Genomic DNA, 10862 nt, shown 5'->3' on the forward strand with positions numbered 1-10862 from the left:
GTCCCTCTTCACAAAGGACAGTGGTTCTGTTGCTTCTGTACCACTGTCTTGAGCACAGCTCACAGGTTGTGGTAGGGCTGTCTGGCTCCTCTCATGAAAAGCAAGAACAGACTTGGAAAGGGCTCTGAATCTGAGCATGTTGTAGCAATGTTGTCCCTTCTTTGGTTTCAGTAATAATTTATACTTGAACACAATCTTGTGGTTTGATTGGTTTATAAAACACTCCAATTCCTTTAGATCCCTTCCCCAGGCCCCCTTAGCAGTACACAGGAATATCACAGCAGTGACAAAAACGTGTGAGCTTTCTACTTAACTGGGACCAGTTTAGAGAGTACATTGATTTTTATTTTTCATATCCAGAATGACCTAAGAACTGAAAACTGTTTCACAAAGAGGGTATGAATTAGACTGCCTCATGACAGGGAGGGGGCACCCACAGCCTCTCTGAGCAATCTATCCCAGAGTCTCACCACCCTCGTACTGAAGAACTTCTCCCTAAGATCTAGTCTGAACCTGCTCTCCTTCAATTTAAAACCATTTCCCCTTGCCCTGTCGCTGGGCTCTCTTGTGACAAGTCCCTCTCCAGCCTTCCTGTAGGTTCCCTTCAGGTGGAAGGCAGTTATAGGGTCCCCGTGGAGTCTTCTCTTCTCCAGGCTGAACAGTCCCAGTGCCCTCAGCCTGTCCTCATAGCAGAGATGCTCCAGCCCCTAGATCACCTTAGTGGCCCTCCTCTGGAATCATTCAAACAGATCTATGTCCCTTTTATGGTCAATGTCAGAGCCACCATGGCTGCATGATGAGAAACACTGTACAACCTACAACATCCTGTTGCCACCCCAAATTTTGTTCAAGATAGATCAGAGGGGTTTGGAGGGCTTATTTTGCCATAGCTGATCTTGTCCTGATCAAGTGGTTCTCACTCCTCCAGAGGGTTTTAACCATTTATTGTATGTCTTAAAAAATGCAGAGCTCTTTGGAAAAGGACCTGTTTTATAAAACATTGTATTCCCAAGGTTTTCTGCTGTATCTCACAAAGTCCTGCTGAGTACTAAACTGAGACCACAGAGCAGCAGTGACTAAGCCAAGCTGTCTGGAGACAAGACCATGGTGGGTATGGTGAGAGCAGTGACAGCACCAGATTGCTGCCCAAACCCCCCCACCGCTGATGCGTGGCCGGGGAGGTCAAGGGAACTGCAGCAGGACCACAGGCTTGGGATGCAAACTCATTGCTGCCACGGTGCTTTGCCTTTCCCTCTGATTCCCCTTTCCCTTCCAAAGATCTCACCCTGCTGAAGGACGTGGCTATAAACAAGATGGTGTCATCACTTCAGGGCAGGGCATGGAGAGGGAGGTGATCACACACGTGGAGTGCAGAACCTCCTCCAATAACCCCTGCTGGGTGGAGGAAAACAACAACCTTACTTTTTAGCTTTCAGTTTTATTTAAACACTGAATGATGTGGCTTTTAATTCAGGGAATTGATATGGACTGAGAAAATGGCAGAAAGGTGAGATGTCGGGGGGGTTTTTTTTGCCAGTATTTTTTCTGTGCTGCAGAAGCCGTGTTGTCTGTCGTAAACAGGTGAGGAGTTGTCTGTGGTTGTGAACATGTTCTTCCTTTTTCTTCTTGGAAATCCACTCTCAATTAGTCCGGAACATTGGATAAACTGGTGCTAATGAAATAAAAGGGTTTATTAGGTTACACAACGGTATGCAGAGGCTTAGGGGACAAAGTCAAATATTTACTCAGGCTAACTTTAGGAGAGAAAACAGCCAGGATGATCACACGTGAAACAGCTGAAAATCAAAATTTCATCTGTCAAGCAGATTTGTAAGTTAAATAAGGAGGATAAATAATATAAGGGTGTTGTGTGGAGAGCAGCTCATTTTTTTCTGACTCTCCACTGCAGGTTTTGCAGTTAGCACTCTCCCTCCAACCACCTGCTACGTGATTGAACCCTGGAATCCACTCAGCATATGGTTAAGACCAAGTGACTTTAGGGGAACGTAAACATGTATTTAACCTGAAGTCCAACAGGTGCCTGAAACCCAAAAGAGCTCTTGTTGAGGGCATAGCTCCCAGCAGTGTTGGTGGCACAGAACTGGGTCCCCAGAGTTTTCTGATCAGGTAGAGAAAAGTGCTTCAGGAGAGATTAACTGTGCTGTGGAAGTGCTTAGCTCTTCCCTTAGACAAAACAGAGGGGACCAGTTCAAGATAGTCATCTGCACTGGGTCTGTCCAAGCCCCAGGTCCCACTTTGTTCTCCCATTTAAGTAAGGAAAAGGCAGAATCAGATAAAAGCAAGCTGAGCAGCTTGGCTCCACACAGAACCACCTGGAAACGGAGTTTGCTTGGATTGGTAAAGCTTTAAGTCACTAAAGATCCCAGCGTGGCCTAAAATACCCTTAAATGTGACAATCACAAGGGAAATAAAATCATTCCATGGGCACTTACCCAGCCAACTTAGAAGAAAACTCCCAGACTAGCTCTCTCCATGGAGAAGACCACTGAAAAATTTAAAAAAAAAAAAAAAAATTAAAAAAATATTCTTTCTTCATTTAGGTGTGTTAAAAATATGAGAAAAATTTTATATGTGTATATTGGCCATTCCTTACACATTTAAAGAATCTCTCATCAACCTCAGTTAAAACTAATCTATTCAACACATTTTTTTTTATTCCTTCCTACAGGAAGAAGAGGCAAATTCCATAATAAATTGTGTTAATTTGGATATTCATGCTGCTTCGTGTTAAACAAAGGAGCACAGAATGAGGAAATCCTCAGTTATGGTCATTTTTTATGTGTCTGCTTTCCAAAACATACTTTTTAATGGTCCATGTATTTAAAGCATAAACTTCACTAAATATCCTGATTTCTCCTAAGCCAACAGAAATTCTGTAACACAGAATGCTATGAATTTAGATCCATGTTTTTTCACATGATGCCCATTCTTTTTAGTTTCAAAACATGATACATAGAACATTTGTGGCTTCTTTTAGACTCATACCTCTATACACATTGTTATTTAATAGTCAAGCTGTTAAATTCATTGCCTGTAACTGATTCCTTGTGAAAAGTCTTAACTGCAGCAATGATTAGAAGCAGGTTTTGGTCCAAAAACAGGAAGGGGGAAAAAAAAAGCAGGAGAAATCGGCATGTTCGATGTATACTTCAAGTGTAACAGAGCAAGAGTTAGCTTAAATACTTTAATCAGGTTGAAAGCAAATTGGTTTGGCAGTTTACATTATACTGCCAGGAGATCCTGAGAACAGGAAACCCTAAAATCACAAGTCAGTACGGAAGAGATTCAGTGGGATGAGAGGAAGCGTGAGGGACAGGAGCAAAGACAGATATACGGTCTGCAGAGAGGCCTGACGTGGAAAACCCTCACCAGAGGCAGAGATTACTCGAGGCAGAAGTTAAGATACAAGTGGCACAGAAATCACAGGAAGCTGCCCTGGCCCTCGACGGCAGAGTGAACAGGCAGAGGAAGGGCTGGCGAGCGGAGATAAAGGAGGCGGCCGGGCCCCGGCGGAGGGCCAGGGCCAGGGAAGGGTGTTCCTGCAGATAGCAGGAGGCTCCTTCTGCCACGGCCTGGGGGGCAGCAGCACGGCCAGAGGCTGCTCACCGAGCTGTGGGATGGAGAGGAGGGATTAACGGGGAGCTAGCGGTCCTGCCTGAGCGAAGGATCATGCCGTGCATTAAAAATAGAGCAGCGCAAGAAGAAAGGCTTTTCAGGATCCAGGTAACAACATTTCAGACAGGCCCATCTATACCAGAAGTCAGAAACATCAATACACTGTGTTACAGGTGTTGACGTGTCAGACACAGGCAAACAAAACCCCCCTTTCATTTAGAAAACACCAGAGTGATGTTCACCTTTGCATAAGCCTCAGAAGTGTGGGGCTCCTGTGCTCCTCAGCACCCCTGAGCTACAGCAGCCATAGGACGGGGCATGCGGGTGAAGGGGGCAGGTGGAGCCCACGCCTGGCCCCCTCTGCAGGAGTTGGGGAGAGCTGTGGGGGACGGACGGTGCCAACAGGGCCCTTTCTGCTTTGGGCACTGCGACCTGAAGTTATTGAGTTCTAAGAGAAAGGGAGGTGAGAGGAGCAAATGGGCGAATCTCCATGTCTGAGCCCCAGCAGCCCCAGCGCCGCTGTCTGCTGGTGATGTGGAGCAGCTTGCTTGGAGCAGGGGGTAAGCAAAGGAGAAGTTTACAGGCCCTGTGAGGGCAAGAGATTTGTGGCTGAAGACCAAAAGGGCAAAGCAGGAAATCTGGTTTTCTTTCCTGGTTGTCACCACCGCCGGGGAAGTCACTCGGTGGCCGTGCGTCAGTTCCCCAAATCCGGGTGTCCTGAATAGCTCTGCCAGAGCCGAGGGCAGCCGCCAGCCCTGCCGGGCTGAGGGAGGCTGGGCACACGTGGCTGTGAGCACAGGGCCGCCTCGCTGGGCTCTCCCACCCCAAACCACAGCACAGAGAGCAGATCTTTTACCACCCTGGTGTCGTCGGGCTGATCTGAACCTTCCTGCTCTGTTTGTGCCCTCAGCTGCCTGCAGCCTGCAGAGGGATGGTGGGGAGCAGGCTCTGCTTAGCCCTCCTCATGCATCCCCCAGCGTCTGCTGGCAGCAGGAGATGAAATCTGCCTATCTATCTGCCCTTCCTACTCTGCCTCTCCCGCTGTGTCAGATGGATGCCAGATCACTGCCCTCATCTGAGGTGCCATTTAGCAAAGCCTGTGAGGTAGGCTGTAAGGGCAGTTGTCTACTTAAATGCCAGGTCAGGTCTTAAATCCAGACAAGACAACTTGGCATCAAATTATACAGAGGTCTAAAACCTGAATATGTGCCTTTTGTGGATGAGAACTCCAGAGGTAAAACTGCCCATAAGGGCATAGATATGGCCCTACCTAAACATCCACCAGAGGCAACTGCAGCTTTAAAGCTTTGCTTGTTTTTTGGCTGCTGTTCACGTTTATTGAAAGAGATTTTGTCTTCATTTTCCACCTAGCCAGATGAAAGCTTTCAGTGAGAGCTGTGTTGCACATCTAAATAATTGTTTCTTGTATATTAGAGGAAGAGTTTGCTTTCTCCAGCCCCACATAGTGGAGATCCACCCTATGAAGACATTATTAAGCTGGTCATGGGGAGTACAGATGGAGAATATTACACAGATATTTGCCCTCACTTTTGTTGTCCTCATAAATCCTTAAGAAATTTTGCTTAACAACTGAATATTTGTTCTACATTAAAACACCCTTTTCCTCTTATCTTCTTCTGGTCTTACCTTTTCTATATCAGAATTACCTGACGCTCTTTATCTTGTCACTTTGGCTCCTTTCTTTTGTCACTAATGCAGTTTCCCTCTTGAAAAATCTTCTTGCCTTTGTGCTCTTTTCCAGGAGCCTCGTCTCATATCGCAAACTGGAGATCGTATTTTTTTAGCCTTCTCCCATAGTGGTTGATTTTAATCCTTAGTCCTAGTCACTTGTGACTAATTAGATTGCTTTCATAAAATCATAGACATTTGCATTGGGATTTTACCCTGTGGTAATCTGAATTTAAGTAGCTCTGCTGTTTGTTGTTCCTACTTTCAATCACTTACTTTTCACTGGAAAAAATCAGGCTCAGGGTGGATTTTCCTCTGAATTTTTTACTTTGCAGACCATTAAGTAGATATTCTCTAGGGAAGGGGCTATATTTATTTTAATCCTCTCCTTTGTTTTGTTTTGTGTTGGTTTGGGTTGGGTTGGTTTTTTTTTGGTTTTTTTTTTTGTTTTGTTTTGACAGCCACAGATCCTACTATAGAAAATGAATTATTTTCCCTCGCTTTCTGCACCCAGCAACTGCTCAAGCCCCTTCTTCTCTTTTCCATCTCTTGGCTCCTTGCCCACAGGAGCTCCCTATGATTTTCTTCCTGCACTGCACCAAGCAGTACAATTTTTCCTTTCTTAAGGCCTCAATATTAAGTCTCTAATTACTCTAAACATCACGTTCTTCCTGTGCCCACTAGGTTGTAAGTTCACTTTTCAGGTGTCTCGTGTTTCTTGTTCACCATTGTTTTAACCTAAAGGCATTTTAGGCTATTGATGCCCTTCTTAGACTGCCTGTACTGGTTCCACCCTCTATTTTGTTTTGGTGTGGGGTTTGGATTGTTTTTTTATATATACATCACATGTCATACTGGTGGAAGCCACGCTGCAAAACCGTGGTGCACCCGTGGGTTTGGAGTATTGTGTGCAGCTCCCCTCTCTGTATCTGAAGAAGGATGTAGTAGAATTAAAAAAAACTATAGAAAATGGCAATTAAAATGATGAGGAGAATGGAGCAGTTTATGAAGTGAGACTGAAAAGGCTGGACTGCTTCAGTGTGGAGAAGAGAAGGCTGAGGAAGGAAATGACAGAGGCTTGCAAAACATGAGGAAAATGAGGGAAATGCAAATCTACTGTTCATCTGACCCCTCAAAAGCAGAAGTGGGCACTCAGTGAAATATGTGCAGACAGTGGCAAGAAAAACTTTACATGGCAAATAGAGAAATTTGGGGGCTTGTTGCCACCTGAGGCTGTGGAGACGGACAATACCACCAGATGAAAAAACCAAAGGTGGAGAAGAACCTTACAAACATCAGGTCCATAAACATACTAAAGAAAAGAAGCCAAGATGTGCCCTTTAACATCCCTAATCCTACAACTGCTGTGTGTGGCACTAGGAGGACACTAAACCTTGAGGAACACCAAGATTTTCACATTGTCCCCAGAGAGCCAGGAGAGATGAAAACCGATCAGCCCAAGGAAGGCATTTCCTGCACTTCCGTGTCTTTCCTGTTTGTTGCTAGTGATCATTAAACAACAGGACTCACACTGGTCAGAGAGGAGAAACAAGAGCAGCAGCCTGAGCCTTCGGGGTGGTTGAATGCTCAGAGGTCAGCAGAGTTCATGGGGGAATCAGCAAAATTTCAGAGAGCTCAGGTGAGACTAAGGCAGCGGGATGCTCAGCAGCAGAAGGCAGAGGGAAGGTCTGATGGTCAGAGGCTGGAGCCCCACTCCAGCTGGTGCTGAGGGCAAATGAGACTCCTTCCACAATGAGCTATCTTCTTAGATAAAAATTCTGAGAGAGTAGCAACTGATTTATAGCTTTTCCCCATTACAACTCACTGTGGGTTGCAACGATAATGAAAATAATCCAGAAAGGAAATAGATATGATATTCCTTAAAACCATTAACAAATAGAGTTGCTGTGTGTTAAGGGGAAAATTTGCTGCACACAAAAGAATAATTTGTGATTGAAGCTAGCTCCTGGTTTTCCCCAGCCTTCCTGTATGGTCTGAGGAGGGCTGCTCACCTCTCTTGATGTCAGATCTCTGCCCATTGAGTGCAGACAACACAAAACAGCGAGGAGTGGCTGATACACCAGGGGGTTGTGCTGCTGTCCAGAGGACTGGAGAAATGGGCTGTCAGGAACCTCTACAAGTTCAAAAAAGAAATGTGAAGTCCTGCACCTGGGAAAAGAAACACAAAATCCTGCCCCAGTATAAGTTTGAGGCTGACCCTCTGGAAAATAACTCAGCAGAAAAGGACCTGGGAGTCCTGGTGGACACCAAGATGAACATGAGCCAGCAAGTAGCCTTGCTGCAGAGAAGGCAAATGTTGTGTCCTGGGCTGCATGGTGAGGCTGAATCTGTGAATCTGATAGATAATGTGTTGCCCCTGCTCTTTAGCCTTGTCTGCTCAAACTACAAGCAGCCAGGAACTGTGTCCTTGAATCCAGTACCTGAGAAGCATGATCTTAATTGAGCACATAATGCTACTATAAAAGCACTCACTGCCTTGGATGGCTGTGCTGGAGTGTAGGAGTCCAGCAAAGACATCCACTGATGCTAAAAGGTGGGAAAATCCAAACTGAGGAAACGTTTTCATGTTGTGTGTAATTAAGCTGTAATAAATCAGAAACAAAGAGGTAGCCTGACCCAGTAACTCAAGTTTTAAAGCACCATGAGGCACATATAAGATGGACAACAGTATCAGAAGTTTCCCATGATGAATAAATGTTGCAAAGACATTTTATACTTCATGCTCAGACAATCTCCATCCCATAGTGGGGCTGGGGACTTTGTCTGAAGGTGGACTCCCCACCAGTGAAATCCTGCCACTTTCTGCTTAACCCTTCTGTAAGCAAGAAGGGAATCAGCTCAGCTTTAGGTCTGGTCCAGGATGGCAGATTTGCAACTTCTGCTTGTTCATATCACAGGGAACATTAAAACATCCAAGCATATAATTGGTAACCAAAGAGCAGTCTTTTCAAAAACAAAGATTTTTTTGGTGAAAACCTCTTTCTATTGTCAGCATTTCTGCATGATTCGTGTTTACCTTTGCTAGGGAGGAATTTCACAATCAGTTTTAGTCAGTTTGTTTTGCAGAAGCCCAGACTGAAATGTAAAAATAAAATTCACTTCTAAACAGAATGCCAAAATATGTACAAAATAGGAAAAAAAAAAAGAAGGAAAGGTTTGCCTTGAACCCTGATAAAAAGGTGAAGTGTAATCCTGCCCTGTTCCCTATTTACCCAGTTTCAGCAGGCAGCAGCATTTGGTCCTGCCAAGTGAAAACAGCAGCAAAATGTTCCTGTTTATATTGGTTTCTTTAAATCTATTTTGGCAGCTCTTTGCTTAGCTCTAATTTATCAAAAGAGAGACATTGGGAAAGATTGGTTCCAGTTGAAAACCTTGAGGCAGGGATCCTTGCTGGCATCAGCAGTGCCAAAGTTGTCCAAGCACCCAGCCAAGGCTCAGCCAGAGCTGAGCACTGCCTGCTGAAGTGGAAGGGAGTGGGGAGGTGGAGGTCTGAACACCAGCCAGAGGTTGGACAAACAGGACATTTGACTCCTGCTTCACTGCAGAGGCTGGTGTGAGCATCTTTCTCTTCCACAGAAACCTTCCAGCTGCCTGTGCTGCTTAAGACTCACCAGGAGCCAGACTGGTCCCAGCAATTAGTCCCTTCACCACTGACCCACTTTGTAGCTCTTCTATGGTCTAGAGCTGGTGGTGTCTTTTTAAACACAGTTCCAGCCCTCATACAGGCAGGGGGAAAAAAAACCACCATAAAATCCCTTCACAACACACCCCCCAAACCCCAAAACAACCAAGCAAAAAAAAAAACAACTCAAATCCTTGCTGCTGACTGCTTGAGCTGTCAGAACATCAGTGCTGGAGAAACGGGACACCTTTCACTTCAGCAATGGGGGGGGGACTTTTATCACCTCCTCATATCATGACTGAGGATAAAAAAAAGGAAAATGGATGCTTCAAGTTGAATGAATTCTCTGGAGGTGCTGCAATTTGTCAGATTAGATCAAGGTTTTCTGAAACTTTGAAGTATCTTCAGATTAAAGTCTTTCTTGGAAACTGATGTCATTCTCAGCTGCTGGTCCACACAGGACTTAAAATACATCTTGAAGTTCATTGTGGTTGGACAACAAAGAAAGAAATCTCCACCCCAGGATGTCATTGCCCTTTAACCTGCAGTTTTTAGGAGCCAGGACTGCATATATTTGTTGGGGTAAAGTTGCCAGCTAACTTTTGCCCTTTCCACCAGTGTGTTTTGTGTCTGGGCTGTTGATCCTTGCCTGGCAGAATCAATTAGAGTTGTGCATAGCCCTGTGACTGCTACCTGCATATCCTCCCTGATTTCAGACCATCTGAAGAACAGTGTGCTGTCGAGACACTGCTCAGAAACAAAAACACGTGCTGTGGGAATGCCCAGAAAAGACAGTTTCTCCTCTGACTTTTATTTTTGTGATGGAAGATAAACATTAAACAGTGGAAAGAACGAAAACATGGTGGGGGTGGTGAGCAGGAGGCAGCAGGGGAAGATAGAGAAGGTCTCCAGATTAAGGTTTTTGCAAAACAACTATAGGCTTGCCTTGAAAGTCACAGACATTGTTTTCATGTGGAATAACTCTCACACAGGGTCCCCAGGCTTAATGCACTCTTACAAGGTATTTTTAGACCAGGGTGGCTATTGCTCCTATCAGAGTTTAACCTCAAATATCCATTAGCATGCCAATTCTTGCTTACCTTTTAGAATCATACAATCAATAAGGTTGGAAAAGACCTCTAAGATTATCAAGTCCAACTATCAGCCCAACTCTACTGTGACCACTAAACAATGTCCCCAAGTCAAAAACCATCTACATGGTTTTTGAACTCCCCCAAGGACGCTGATTCCACCACCTCCCTGTGTACAGCCTGGTCCAATGTCTCACCACTCTTTTTGGAAAGAAATTCTTCCTAAGATGCAATCTAAACCTTCCCTTGTGCATCTTAACCCCAGGTCCTCTCATCCTATTACTACCTGGGAGGAGAGACCAACTCCCACCTCACTAGGTGTACAGCCTGGTCCAATGTCTCACCACTCTTTTTGGAATGAAATTCTTCCTAAGATGCCATCTAAACCTCCCCTTGTGCATCTTAACCCCATGTCCTCTCATCGTATTACTAGTTACCTGGGAGGAGAGACCAACTCCCACCTCACTACAACCTCCTTTCAAGTGGTTGTAGAGCACAATAAGGTCTCCCCTCAGCCCCCTCCGCTCCAGACTAAACAATCCCTGTTCCCTCATCTGCTCCTCATAAGACATGTTCCACAGACCCCTCACCAGCTTCGTTGCCCTTCTCTGGACTCACTCCAGCATGTTAATGTCTTTCTTATACTATGGTGCCCAAAACTGAGCCCAGTACTCAAGCTGGGGCCTCACCAGTGCCGAGTCCAGGGGCATGATCACTTCCCCACTCCTGCTGGCCACTCTACTTTTGATCCAGGCCAGGATGCCGTTGGCCTTCTTGGCCACCTGGGCACACTGCTGGCTCAT

Source organism: Merops nubicus, unplaced genomic scaffold (genome assembly GCF_000691845.1).
Source record: "Merops nubicus isolate BGI_N331 unplaced genomic scaffold, ASM69184v1 scaffold5981, whole genome shotgun sequence".
Classification (NCBI taxonomy): domain Eukaryota; kingdom Metazoa; phylum Chordata; class Aves; order Coraciiformes; family Meropidae; genus Merops; species Merops nubicus.